Source organism: Protopterus annectens, chromosome 5.part0 (genome assembly GCF_019279795.1).
Source record: "Protopterus annectens isolate FY-2018-M chromosome 5.part0, PAN1.0, whole genome shotgun sequence".
In the NCBI taxonomy this organism is placed as follows: domain Eukaryota; kingdom Metazoa; phylum Chordata; order Ceratodontiformes; family Protopteridae; genus Protopterus; species Protopterus annectens.
In genome coordinates, this window is record NC_056735.1 from 1,144,483,384 (window position 1) to 1,144,498,579 (window position 15,196).

Sequence of the window (15,196 nt, forward strand, 5' to 3'; positions counted from 1 at the left end):
CAGCTCCTTCATTGAAAAGTTTAGTTAGAAATTCCAATATAGATGGGATCAGAACTAGATAAGGATCAACATCATTCTGAGAGGCCCATAAGAAAAATCTCTTCCATTTGCTAAGATATAACTTTCTGGTGGATGATTTATGAAAATATGTTATAATATGTTGGGCCTCAGCTGAGAGGTTGTAAATCCTGATTATTGTTGGAATTGGAGCAGCCAAGCTGTCAGTTTGAGGGAATGAAGAGAAGGATGAAGAGCCCTTGATGAATAGGTCAACAGATCCGGAACTGGGTCCTGGATCCAGAGTTCTTCCAAGAGATGAGGCTGGAGGAAGGGAAACCAAATTTGCTGAGGCCAGTAAGCTGCTATTAGGATTATGGTCCTTCCCAGAAGTTTTGCTTTCTGTAATACCTTGGGAATCAGAGGGAAGGGAGGAAATCCATAAAGGAGTCCCAGGGGCCAATTGTGCCCCAGTGCATCCCTTGGGGCTTCCCCCGGCAGGGGAATTAGGGCAAAGTAACTGCTGCATTTCATGTTTGTTGGGGTTGCAAAAAGATCACAGCAAGGCTGCCCCCAACTGCAGAATATCTGTTCCGCTACTTGTTGCTTTAGGGACCACTCATGACGCAGTAAGATTGCCCTGCTCAGCTTGTCTGCTATCACATTGGCTTTCCCCAGGATGTGTGTTGCTATCAGAAAGCGCTGGGAGGAGACTGCCCACTGCCATACTCTCATGCCCTCTCAGCATAGAGGGTCAGATTTGGTTCCTACTTGTTTGTTGATGTACCAGACCACTGACATGTTGTCTGTCTGAATTGCAATTGTTCCCAGAGGTAGAGAGTCTTGAATGGACTGCAATGCTAGAAGTACCGCTCTCATCTCCAGGACATTTATATGCAGATGAGCCTCGTGTTTCTTCCACGTGCCTTGGGCTGTTCTTCCCTGATAATGCCCCTCCCCACCCAATCAAGGAAGCGTCTGTGGTCACCGTGGTTATGGGACTGTGTAGAACAAATGGACGTCCCTGAAACACATGTTGAGATGTCAGCCACCACTGAAGTTCCTTCATGCATGTATTCGTTATGGTAATTTGGTGTGACATTGGAAGTTCCTGAAAGGAACATTGAGAGAACAGAAGCCATTCTAGAATTCACATGTGTATTCCAGTGAGGGGAAATGGCAATGATTGCTGCTGTCATTTGAGTACCATTGAGACTGGGGCTTTTTTCCTTGGAAGCAGTTCTAATACTTGTTTTCGTAAGGGAGAAATTCTTTCTGGAGGCAGACTTAATGTAATTGAAACTGTGTTTAGTTCTGCTCCTATGAAGACGGTCTGTTGCGATGGTGATAAGGCAGATTTATCTGAGTTGATGGTAATCCCCAATTAATTGCAGAGATCTAAGGTTTTGTCCCTCGCATGAATAAATTGATGCTTGTTGGTGGCAGTGAGGAGCCAGTCATCTAGATATGGAAACACCTGGAATCCCAACTGTCTCAGATGAGTGGTGAGTACTGCCATACATTTGTTGAACACTCTAGGGGCTGTAGTGAGACCAAAGGGCAGAATGCAAAATTGATAATGGCTGGCTCCCAGCCGGAAGCGTAGATGATCCCTGGATGGTCTGTCCATCTTTATGTGGTAGTACGCATCCTGAAGATCTATAGAGCACATCCAATTTTCTTTCCCCAGAAAGGAAAATATTGACTGAAGCATGACCATCTGGAATGTCGTCTTTTTTACTGACTTGTTTAGTCTGCTTAGGTCCAGAATAGGTCTCCAGTCCCCTGTTTTCTTTGGAACTAAAAAGAACCTTGAGTAAGTTCCGGATCCTCTCTGGTCAGCTGCGACTGGCTGGATAACTCTTTTGTCCAGTAACCTTTGGACCTCTAAGGCTACTTTGTCCCTGTGACTGGGTGGAACATCTGGGATTTTCTTTATTGGGGGGGGGGTGGAGTGGGAAAAGGGAATTGAGTATCCTCTGGATATTATGCTTTGTACTCAGCTGTCTTTTGTTATTTTTAGCTAGAAGTCTAGGTACAAAGATAAGCGTCCCCCGACTACCTCCAGAGATGAAAAGTTGGGCCTCCTCTCAGGAGCACTGATAGGGCTTGCCAAAGAACTGGTCTGTTGCCCTGGTTCTGTGGACCCCCTCTGCCACGTGGGCAATGTCTTCTATTATTACCCCCTCCTCTGCCTCTAGGGGGGTTTCACCATGAGTGTTCTGGAAAGATCCTTGAGATTTACGGAACCATATCTTTCCACCTCCCCTCTCTTTGGGGTAAGGTCTATTCAGGGTAGAAAAATGTACTCCGAAAGCAGACAAGGTCTTTCCATCTTTTTCACTCCTGGTAAGAATTTCCTTTACCTTAGGTCTGAAAAGGGATGAACCGTCAAAGGGGGTGTTAATGAAGGAAGACTTAAAGGGTTCCGCAAAGGAACATAAGTGCATCCAGGAATGTCTCCTGAGAGCGATTCCTGTATCCACTGCCCTGCTTGTACCATTAGTTGCATAAGACAACAGATGCATGGAAGAGTTCACTATCAAATTAAGAGTGGAGAGCTGGGAAGTTACCTTGTCTGAAACTCCCGCAGCTACTGAAGCCTGTAGGGTGTCTCCTAGCTCATTCAAGAGATCCCTTTGTAACCTAGTAAAATGTGTGAGGTAGTTCAGAGATCGAAGGACGAAGGCCGCTGAACTAAACATATGCTTCCCGTATCTGTCCATAATCCTGGATTCTCTATTAGGAGGATGAACAGATGAATAAGTCTCCAATAATTCATTCTTGGTGGCTGCTGCCACCAACATAGCATCAACCAGGTACTCCTTTAGTAAGATAAAGTCTGTCTTGGGGGGCTAGTTATAAATCTGTTAGGCCTCCTGGGGATAGGCTCCGAGGTGTCTGGACTCCTAGCTCATTCAGGAGATCCCTTTGTAACCTAGTAAAATGTGTGAGGTAGTTCAGTGATCGAAGGATGAAGGCCACTGAACTAAACATATGCTTCCCGTATCTGTCCATATTCCTAGATTCTCTATTAAGAGGATGAACACATGAAGAAGTCTCTGATAATTCCTTTTTGGTAGCTGCTGCCATCACCATAGTATCAAAAGGCACTCCTTTAGTAAGATAAAGTCTTTCTTGGGGGCTAGTTATAAATTTGTTAGGCCTCCTGGGGACAGGCTCCGAGGTGTCTGAGGACTTTCACACCCTTTGAGTGAGTAATTCAAGCAACTAATCGAAGGGCAGAGACACACAAGAGGTGGAGGGTGATACCCAAAACCCTTCAGGAGAACTGACTCATCATCAGAAGGGTTAAGGGATTTCCAGCCACCCTTCTGTTTAAGAATCTCTAAGATATCTAAAAAGGAGATATTTTCTGAGGGGGACCGTGGTGACCCTTCTGACTCATCCATTTCAGTATCCAACGTGACTGACTCCTGAGGGGAGTCCAGATGCTTCCTCTTGCATAGTCTCTTCACAGGCACTTCTTCAGTGGGGGCTTCTGGAGAGGTCTCGGAAGAACATAGCTCACCCAATGAAGCCTCCTGAGGCTCAGGATCTCTACACTTCAAAGGAGCATGGAATGGAGAGGCAGACACCGGTGCTTTCAGGGAGGGAGCTGTTCAAACTGATGGAGTGGTCATCGGGGCGGACAAAGCCCTCCTCATAGCCTCAAAAGCCCCTCAGTCCCAATGAGAGGAATCCCTCAGATCCAAAGATCTGATGGAAATTGTCTGCGCCAGTACAGAGGGCTCCAACCCAGAGGTCAGAGCCGAACTCATTCGAGCCGAAGCCCCAAGAGGTAAAGTCAGAACTGACAAGTCGGTCCTACCATCCTCCCCGGACCAGACCGGTGAGTGTCAGTCCCGAGATTCCTCGGTTGGTGCCGAAGGTATCAGGCCAGTTGGGGCTGAAAAGCCTATAGAAGGTGTCGAACCTGAGGGGTCCGCAATCATCAGTTCCGTGCTCTCATCTCTGAAACTTCCATGCTAATTGGAGGAGGAACAGAAGGTGTAGGAAGAACTAAGGTTATCTCCGAAGCCCCCTGGGTCGGTGCCGATAAAATGTTTGCCATCACCAGTATCTGCAGAAGCTTCTTCACCATGCGGTCCACATCCAAATCAGACAGTCTACTTGAGGCCCGTGAAGAATGTGATGAGGCCACTGATTGTAATATAAGGGACTTTAAGGTAGGAGATACTGGCTCCAAGGTTGGGGACCAGCTCCTATCCATAATGACAGTCAGTTCTGAAGGCTGTGGATTTGATGTTGAAGCTTTACTAGAAGCTGATTTCGATGTAGATGGACTTTTTGTCAGTTCTGTCTTTTTGGAGTGCTTGTCTGACTTATCCAACGACTCTTGAAAGGAGGATTTAAGCAGACCTTTATCTATTAATTTTCTTTTCCTTTCATATAACACTCTTCAGCTGAAGGAGTGGCATATAGAACAGCTTTCTTGCAGGTGTACCTCACCCAAGCAGTAGACACATTCAGTATGTCCATCAATTATGGACAGCTTTTGCCCACATCTAGGGCATTTTTTGAAGCCAGACTTGGCTTTCTCCTTTTCCTGCTGAGACATTTTCAAAAAACCAACAATGGCAAACCCCGTAATCAGAAAGATTCACACAAAAAAAAGCTAGTAAAGCCTTGTGAAAAAGTAGACTTTAAGAATTAAGCACACAATGAAAATATTTATCTGCCCTGTATGAAAAGAAGGGCTGCAATATCACACTAACACAAACACACACAGTATAATACCACTGATATTCCTGAAAAAGCCTTAAAACATGGCCACTATCTTACATTACAACATTATTATTAAAGATAACTATGTGCCCCATAAAAAAGAAGGGCTAAAAACCTAATGCAACACACTCTAATGCAATATGTTATATATAGAGAAAAACTCTGTGCCCTGTGAAAGAAAATGGCTCTAATCTAATAAACACACACACACAGTTTTATATATATATATATATATATATATATATATATATATATATATATATATATATATATATATATATATATATATAATAAGGAGAAAAAAGGGCCTAAAAACACGGCCACTAATTTCTCAGTTATGAAGCTAGATAAGCTAGGGAGAAGAGAAGGCCTAAAAAAATAGCCGTAAAGACTAAGTATATAATCTAACTATTGAAAAGATCTAAATACAAAAATACTACAAACTCTAACTATCTATCTAAATGGCTAAATAACTATTTTAGCTAATAAAACAGCTATTTTTTTTGTAAAGAAGAAAAGTTATTCACTGGCCAGAGCTGGAGAACGTCCGATCAAGTTGCAGCAGCAAACAAGATCTGAGGGAAGATCATGGTGCATCATGGGATAGGGAATTGGCCTTGAGCTGGTTGAAGACCTTGAGCTTTTGCAGTTGGCTGAGTCGGAGCTGAGGATCAGCTCCGAACCCATCAATAAGAATGAACAGCGAGATAGAACAACTTCACATACATTGGTAGAGTTTATAGTAGAATCTAGAACAGATGCTGCCATTATAAAAGGAATAATTAGTACAGCATATAAAATATTGCATGATAACTATAAGAATCAATCATAGGAGGTTAGAAAGGATTGGGAAGAAGGATTGGATAAGCAATTCACAAAGAAACAATGAGAGGATGTATGTTTGTCTCCCAAATATGCATCAAAATCTAGAAGATTTAAGATTTTTGCTTGGAAATGTTTACATAGATATTTGTATACTCCAAGTATGTACTGCAGTAAGTTGGCATATTTTAAGGATTTCCTGCAAGATGCACTGTTGGAGATGCTGAGTGGGTGGATAGTTGTGATGAGAGAGATGATTTTTCTGAGCTATGATACAGAATTGAAATTGCCTAGACATGGTAAGGCCTTTCTGTGCCTAATTATGGTGTCGGACAAAAAAGCAATTACTAGAAAATGGAAATTAAAATCTAAACCAACTGTATTAGAAGTAGTGAATATAGTAACAGAGATAAAACAACTGGAACTGAGATCTTTAGAAAAGGATAGGAGCAAACTACATAGGAAAAAAATGGGAATTGTGGGAACAATACATACAGGGGAGGAAAGAGGTTTAAAAGAAGGCAGGACTTAAATCCGCTATGTAATGTTTGACTGAAAATGATTGGGTAGATTATAAGTGATGTATAATGTTTGCAACTGGGAGTGTGTCAGTATGGTTTGTTTTCATTTAGATGCTTATGCCATAAGTAATGGTTTAATAAAGATGTTTCTTGTTTAGAAAAAGAGACAGGAATTAAATAATTTATGTAATATTGCTTAGGTTTTATAACATATAGCAATATATGTGAAGTATAATGTTTGTTAACGTTAATTTAATACAGTTTGATTACTTTTGTATAAATGTAAATTTGCTTATGTCACAAGTGATAATTCAACAAAGGTGTTTAAAAAAAGCAACATTACATAAATTGTTCAATTCCTGCCTTCTCGTAAGCATCATTCCTCCTCCCAAACATTTTTTCTGCATGCATTGTTCCCACCATTTCCATTTTTGCTATATAATTTACTCCTACCCTTTTCTAAAGATCCCACGTTCTGTTCTTTTATCTCTGTTACAATATTCATTACTTCAAGTATAGTTGGTTTAGACTTTGATGTCTGTTTTCTAGTAATTGCTTCTTTGGCAGCGACCAGAATTAAACTTAACAAGGCCTTACTATGTGTAGGCAATTCAGATCCTGTGTCCCATCTCAAAAAATAATTTCCTTATTTACACTCATTTGCTCACCCAGTCTTCATGGCAGAGTACTCTGTAGTGAATTTTTAAAGTCTGCCAACTGATTGCATACCAAAGACATATGCTCCTAGGTAGCTCTTTTTTCCCTATCACACCTACTACATTTGCCATCTACCTGAGGAAAAATTATTTGGAGTGTGCTTTGGGTATAAAAGTATCTATGCAAACATTTCCAGGAAAAATTCTTAAATCTTTTAGATTTTGTTGCATACTTCAGAGCCATACATTATGTCCTCCCATTGTTTCGTTATGAATTGCATATCTAATCTCTCTTCCCAATCTTTTCTGACATTTTCTGATTGATTCTTATAGTTATTGTGCAATATTTTATAAACCTTACTAATTATCTCTTTATAACAGCAGCTTCTGTTCTAGATTCAATTAAGAACTTAACCAGTGTAGGTCTTTCATTTAAGATTCCCCTATTCCTTTCTCTTTGTCTGCACTCTGATATCTATCCCTGATAGGGAAGGCAATCACTAGCCTGCAATCCAAATATCTTCTTAGCTTTTTCCCATTCTAATACCTTTTCCTCTCTTTAGATTTGTTCGCAATACCTTAGTTATTTTGCCAGCTTCCTCCAGTAAATTCCAGACTCTTTTGCCTATTCTCCGTACACCTAATTGCAGTCATCCTTATCCGCAGATTCTCCTTTCTCCATTCCCATGCTCTTAGTATACTTTCTGTTACTTTATGAATATAATATTCTGTATGACTGTTGCCCCATTCTTTCCTTATTTCTCGAACTAGACCCCTACTTCATCATCATCCCTTTCCACTTTCAATTGTAGCTTTCTGCTTATGTTATGTATAACAGCCTTAACTGTGTAGCTCTAAAATATCTCTTCAAATCAGGTGATCGTAAACCTTCTTCCCCTATTGGGAGAATCAGTTTATCCCACTTGACTCTTGCCCTCTTCCCCTCCCAAATAAAATCCTTCAACTCTTTATTAATTTCTGTCCACAAATTCTCCTCTAGTTGATAAAAATATGCCTGACTTGTCTCTCAGCTGTACCGAATCTCTCAGTTTTCCACTGTTTTTGAGGTCCAAATAATGGGGTGCCATGATTCCCGAGTGACACCCCTTAATTTCTGAATTTCCTGGCTTCTTTTCTGTTTCATTTTTTTTCCGACATTATCACAGGGAGGCATGTACAGTGATGTCAGTTCCGTCCAGCCTGTCGGTATTCAGCTGAGGGCTGCTCTGGGCCCATCTACAAGAGGGGCGGGACAGATGAGAAACATGAACACTGAGCTACACTTTCCATTCTTCCAGATATAGCACTGCTACTGCTACATTTATTTTCCATAGAACACCCACTGAGATTTTCCAGATAAAGCACTACATTTATTTTCATTCCATACAGTAGAATACTTGCATTAATATCCGTAGATGCTTATATGCTGCCTGCCATTCAGATTCAGAAGTGGAACGCACGCAATCTGAATTGCGTTCTCTTCCTGCTGTCCACTTATTATATTGGAAGTGCTGTTGTTTGCTTATTTTATTGGAAGTGCTGCTGTCTGCTTATTATATCAGAAGTGCTGTTGTCTGCTTATTATATCAGAAGTGCTGTTGTCCGCTTATTATATTGAAAGTGCTGTTGTCTGCTTATTATATTGAAAGTGCTATTGCCTGCTTATTTTATTGGAAGTGCTGTTGTGATGTTGTCTGCTTATTTTATTGGAATTGCTGGTGTCCACTTATTTTATTGGAAGTGCTGGTGTTGTCTGCTTATTTTACTGGAAGTGGTGTTTGTGTGTGTGTGTGTGTGTGTGTGTGTGTGTGTGTGTGTGTGTGTGTGTGTGTGTGTGTGTGTGTGTGTGTGTAGGTCAAACTTCTTTATTCTGTTGAATAACACAATAAGGGACAACTCAACGGCACCTGTATTCCGTTGTATTTTCCTCACAGCAGTGCCCAATAAACGAGCCAACTCACTGCATGAATAAAAACTTAAAGCGTGCAGTGAGTCGGTTCATTTATTGGGCACTGCTGTCAGAAAATACAAGGGAATACAGGTGCTGTTGCATTGTCCCTTATTGTGTTATTCAGTTTGATTGTTGGGGAGCGTTACTTTTCCTTGTGTGGTTTGGTTCTTTATTCTGTTACAGGATTGTGTCAGTTTAGATATAGGGAGTTTTAAAGGGGAAGAAGAAGAATTTATCAGACCACAATTGATAACATTTAACCTAGTCACTGGGGATGCACACACTAGTGCATTTCTTTGTGCCGGTCCCAAGCCTGGATAAATAGGGAGGGTTGTGTCAGGAAGGGCATCCGGCATAAAATTTTGCCAAATCATACATGCAGACAACAGTACAGAAATACATACTGGATCGGTCGAGGCCCGGGTTAACAACGACTGCCACCAGTACTGTTGGCCAACAGGGTACTGGTGGAAATTGGACTACTGTTGGCCAAAGGAGGAGAAGAGGGGGAAGGCATGCCCAAAGGTCAGGTAAAAGCTAGGACTGTGATAGTGAGGGTCGGAACTTTGAATGTTGGCAGAATGACTGGTATAGGGAGAGAGCTAGCTGATATGATTGACCAAAGGAAGGTTGGTATATTGTGTGTGCAAGAGACCAGATGGAAGGGGAGCAAGGCTAGGTGTATCGGAGGCGGTTTCAAATTGTTTTATCATGGTGTGGATGGAAGGAGAAATGGCGTAAGCATTATCCTGAAGGAACAGTATGCTAAGAGTGTTTTGGAGGTGAAAAGAGTGTCGGATAGAGTGATGTTTATGAAGCTGGAAATTGATGGTGTAATGATGAATGTTGTTAGTGCATATGCTCCACAAGTTGGGTGTGCGATGAATGAGAAAGAAAAATTTTGGAGTGAGTTGGATGAACTGGTGATGACTGTACCCAAGGGTGAGAGACAGGTGATTGGAGCAGATTTCAATGGGCATGTTGGTGAAGGGAACAGAGGGGATGAGGAAGTGATGGGTAGGTATGGTGTTAAGCAAAGGAATGCAGAAGGTCAGATGGTAGTGGATTTTGCGAAAAGGATGGACATAGCTGTGATGAATACGTATTTTAATAAGAGACTGGAACATAGGGTGACATACAAGAGTGGAGGAAGATGCACACAGGTGGATTATATCTTCTGTAGAAGGGCCAGTCTGAAGGAGATTGGAGACTGTAAAGTGGTGGCAGGGAAAGTGTAGTTAGGCAGCATAGGATGGTGGTTTGTAGGATAACATTGGTGATCAAGAAGAGGAGGATGAGTGTGAGGGCAGCACCAAGGATCAAATGGTGGAAATTGAAAAAGGGTAATTGTGAGGTGATGTTCAGGGAAGAGTTAAGACAGGCACTGGGTGGCAGTGAAGAGTTACCGAATAGCTGGGTAACTACAGCAGAGCTAGTAAGAGAGATGGCTAGAAAGGTGTTTGGTGTGACATCTGGAAAGAGGAAGGAGAACAAGGAGACCAGGTGGTGGAATGAAGAAGTACAGGAGAGTATACAGAGAAAGAGGTTGGTGAAGAAGAAGTGGGATTGTCAAAGAGATGAAGAAAGTAGACAAGAGGATAAGGAGATGAGGTGCATGCAAAGAGAGAGGTGGTGAAGGCTAAGGATAAGGCGTACGAAGAGTTGTATAAAAGGTTGGATACTAAGGAGGGAGAAAAGGACCTGTACCGATTGGCTAGACAGAGGGACCAAGCTAGTAAAGATGTGCAGCAGGTAAGGGTGATAAAGGATAATGAGGGAAATGTACTCACAAGTGAGGAGAGTGTGTTGAGCAGATGGAAAGAGTACTTTGAGGGGTTGATAAATGAAGAGAATGAGAGGGAGAGAAGGTTGGATAATGTGCGGATAGTGAATCATGATGTGCAGTGGATTAGCAAGGAGGAAGTAAGGATAGCTATGAAGAGGATGAAGAATGGAAAGGCTGTTGGTCCAGATGACATACCTGTGGAAGCATGGAAGTGTTTAGGTGAAATAGCAGTGGAGTTTTTAACTAGATTGTTTAATGAAATCTTGGAAAGTGAGAGGATGCCTGAGGAATGGAGAAAAAGTGTTTTGGTACCAATTTTTAAGAATAAGGGTGATGTGCAGAGCTGTAGTAACTACAGAGAGATTAAACTGATCAGTCACAGCATGAAGTTATGGGAAAGAGTAGTGAAAGCCAGGTTAAGAAGGGAGGTGATGATTAGTGATCAGCAGTATGGTTTCATTCCAGGAAAGAGCACTACAGATGCGATGTTTGCTCTGAGAGTGTTGATGGAGAAGTACAGAGAAGGTCAGAAGGAGTTGCATTATGTCTTTGTGGATTTAGAGAAAGCATATGACAGAGTGCCTAGAGAGAAGTTGTGGTATTGTATGAGGAAGTTGGGAGTGTCAGAGAAGTATGTAAAAGTGGTACAGTTTATGTACGAGGGTAGTGTGACAGCGGTGAGGTGGGAGTGACGGATGCATTTAAGGTGGAGGTGGGATTACATCAAGAATCAGCTCTGAGCCCTTTCTTATTTGCAGTGGTGATGGACAGGTTGACAGACGAGATCAGACAGGAGTCCCCGTGGACTATAATGTTTGCAGATGACATTGTGATCTGTAGTGAGAGTAGAGAATAGGTGGAGGAGACCCTGGAGAGGTGGAGATATGCTCTAGAGAGAAGAGGAATGAAGGTCAGCAGGACTACGACAGAATATATGTGTGTGAATGAGAGGAAGGATAGAGGAATGGTGAGGATGCAGGGAGTAGAGGTGGGGAAGGTGGATGAGTTTAAGGACTTGGGATCAACAGTTCAGAGTAATGGTGAGTGTGGAAGAGAGGTGAAGAAGAGAGTACAGGCAGGATGGAGTGGGTGGAGAAGAGTGTCAGGAGTGATTTGTGACAGACAAGTACCAGTAAGAGTGAAAGGGAAGGTCTACAAGAGGGTAGTGAGACCAGTTATGTTATATGGGTTGGAGACAGTGGCACTGACAAAAAGGCAGGAGTCAGAACTTGACGTGGCAGAGCTGAAGATGTTAAGATTTGCACTGGGTGTGACGAGGATGGACAGGATTAGGAATAAGTATATTAGAGGGTCAGCCCAGGTTGGAAGGTTTGGAGACAAAGTCAGAGAGGCAAGATTACATTGGTTTGGACATGTGCCGAGGAGGGATGCAGAGTATATTGGGAAAAAGATGCTAAAGATGAAGCTGCCAGGTAACAGGAAAAGAGGGAGGCCTAAGATAAGTTTTATGGATGTGGTGAGAGAGGACATGCAGATGGTTGGTGTGACAGAGCAAGATGCAGAGGACAGGAAGAAATGGAAACAGTTGATCTGCTGTGGCGACCCCTAACGGGAGCAGCCAAAAGAAGAAGACAATTGATAACATTTATATTACAAAGCTTGCTTTCTGGTGTTTTGAGTCCCCATATGATTAAGGTAAGTTGCGTGATGCAAGTATTTTTGGTTAATGTGTTATATCATATTCATCAGAGACAGGGTTATAGTTCCTATATGATTACTATTTTTGGTTTATTCTATCTTGTTCATCAGAGACAGAGGTATACCACAGGGAATATATAAAGTTACAGAAATGCTGGTTTGAAAGGAGGGTAATTTGTTTGGCAGGACAATTGAAGTAAAACATATGGTGTTTCTGGGTAAGGAAATAAAACTTTTAAAATGAAGAGTATTAAACGGTCCATAGACTGTTATTACTAAGCAATATTAAGTATAAGTGAGTAACGTTTGATGTAACAATGTTGTCATTGCTACTGCATTACTGGAGTATAGTCACAGGAGGTTTGGGATTGGGAAGGGAAGCTTTTGGTGTACAGACTAAAGGGAATTTAGAATCAGGGGCCATAACCTGCAGTTTTGGGAGCTGGTGATGGTACATAGAAGAGCTGGACCAGATTTTGGAGGATCTTTATTGTGTTCTTCTTCTGTTATATAAAACAAATCTGTGTATGGATGTTGGACAGGTTTGATCTGGCAGTTTTTCTGCCCAGGTTGAATTTAGTAAGAATGGTCTGAAAGCTCCTACTTCTCTTAGGATTTGAAAGGGGAAATTCCCTGTCAGTGATGAATTTTTACATTAATTTTGGCTCTGGAGGAGTGAGTTCTGATTGATACAGAAAATAAATCTGTGAGCATATTGTTGCCATGCCTGGAATGGTGAGAAATCAGCCTCAAACTTTGTGTTTTGGCTGAATACTGATCAGAATATTGTGGCCAATGTCCTTATAGGTGGATGTCCTCATGCTACTTTATCCAAGTTACCTAGCCAGCTCAGGATAAGCATTTAAAGGGTAGATGTTCCACTGATCATTGGTGACTTCTGTGTTCATTGTTGTAGGTGGTCCTGATATTCCTTTCCAAAGTCACAACATTCTTATAGGGGGTCTATATTAGATCACTGAACGCTTAAAAAAGTGAAAGAATGCATCTTCGGTCTTGTAACATAGACCCATTATAGGATATTAAAAATGCTTTGGATAGCAGAGAGTAGGGTTTCCTTTTTGTGGAGCTGAGTGTGGGAGTTTTGTATCTCACTTTATTATGTTAGTCAGGCTTCTGTTTTGATTGGTTGCTAAGCAGTGCCTGAATGCTTGTTTTCCAAATATACACAGACCAGTACAGGGTAGCCCTCAAAGACCATTGCATTGGCAATGACAATTTAATTATTGCTTGCATTCTTGATACTGGTTAAGGGCAGGAGGTTATATATCATCTGTCTCTTTTATACTTAAAAGTGTAAACAGAAAATTGTATACTGTTGGTAAGGGAGCTAGATTGTAGCTTTCTACAGACTGAAAAATTCTCAAGGATGGACTTGAGTTTACTTCTGAATAATTAAAACCATGTTCATTTGATTCAGTTTGGTTCCTAAGAGTAATGTGATTAATTTTGCATAGGGAGATTATGCTTAGAAATACATGGGCTTCTATATTATGATAGTATTATAAAGGCTGTTACCCGTGATAATTATGCATCTCTATCAGAGTTCATTTGAGACACACTGCAGGCATCACCTATCTAGCTGGTATCCCACAAATCCAGTGGAGTGGGCGGGATTACTTAATTATGTATGCAAATTATATGTTAATCAGCATACAGATCTGTACCTATTTTTCATGGGCCTTTGTCCAGATTTTTCATGTTTCCAGGTTGAGACTTATGCTGACTTGTGTATAAAATTAAAGTGACTAAAAACATTTTTACTGCTTGTTTCTTGTTATCCATATCTGTATCCATAGGCAAGAGCTTCCAGTTTCTCAATTTTTGTTTTATCTTTTGTTCAGTCTCTTCCCACATATCCTTAGCTGCTATAGCAGAATCATTTTAATCCATACTTCTAAATACTTCATTTTATCAAGTGTCCATAAATATGGGTATTGTTGAACCAATTCATGTGTAGATACACAGTTTGTATATCTATAGCCTTTTTTAATCTTCATTAATTTTATATCCTAATGTCCTTTTCTGGTTCCATCAGGTACAAAATAATATCGTTTGTAAATAAAGCCATATTTTCTCAAACACCATACCATACCATACAATGGGTGGGAGGTTGGCATAAGGGGTAAGGGGTTAATCTTATAGACCCAAGGTGCAGGGTTTGATTCTCACATGGGGTAATTGGCTAGGCTTAAAATGGTCCATAAGGACAGTTAGCCTAGTACTAGTCTATGAACCAATCATATCTTTGAATTTCTGAGTCCCTTATCATCTGTACCAATGGTTCTAAATATAACAGAAATAACAAGAAGAAAGAAGACACCCCTGCCTGGCTCCTCTGTTCAGACACAACTTATCAGAGAAGAACCTCCCACTTTAATTTTTGCCTCTGATCCCTCATCTTCTAATTAACCTTATTATTGTATCAAGAAATGAAAATGCTTCCATTGCCCTTCTCATAAAATCATATCTTATTCTGTTGAATGCTTTCTCTTCATCAAGACCCACCAATAATATTCTGCTTCACTCTGGATCATCATTGTTCTATCCGCAGTGGTACAGCGGTAGCGTTGTTACCTCACAGCAAGAGGTTCTCCTGTTCGATTCTTGGCTGGAGTGCCTTCTGTGTGGAGTCTGCATGTCCTCCCTGTGGTCGAGTGGCCTCCGAAAGACATGCGTGAATGGGTGTGCCTTTGCTGAAGGTTGGGCGTCGGGCTGGCAACTCGGCACCATAAAAATCGACTGCCAATCATTAGCAGACCGGAGTTCTGCTGTGGCGACCCCTAACCGGGAAAAGCTGAAAAGACAAAAAAAAACTCTGGATCATCATTGTTCTATTAATAATACTCAAAACAGTCTCTACAGCAATAAGTAGTAAAATATCGATTCAAGTGCAAAAGCAGAACAGACGTAAGGCTCCAGACTTCTCAAAATAGTTTTTATTGTCGAAGTACACAAGCGCTTTCACCGTTTAGGCTTCTTCAGGTGTATCAGATAACACACTCACACCTGTATTTATACCAGAAGTCACATGATC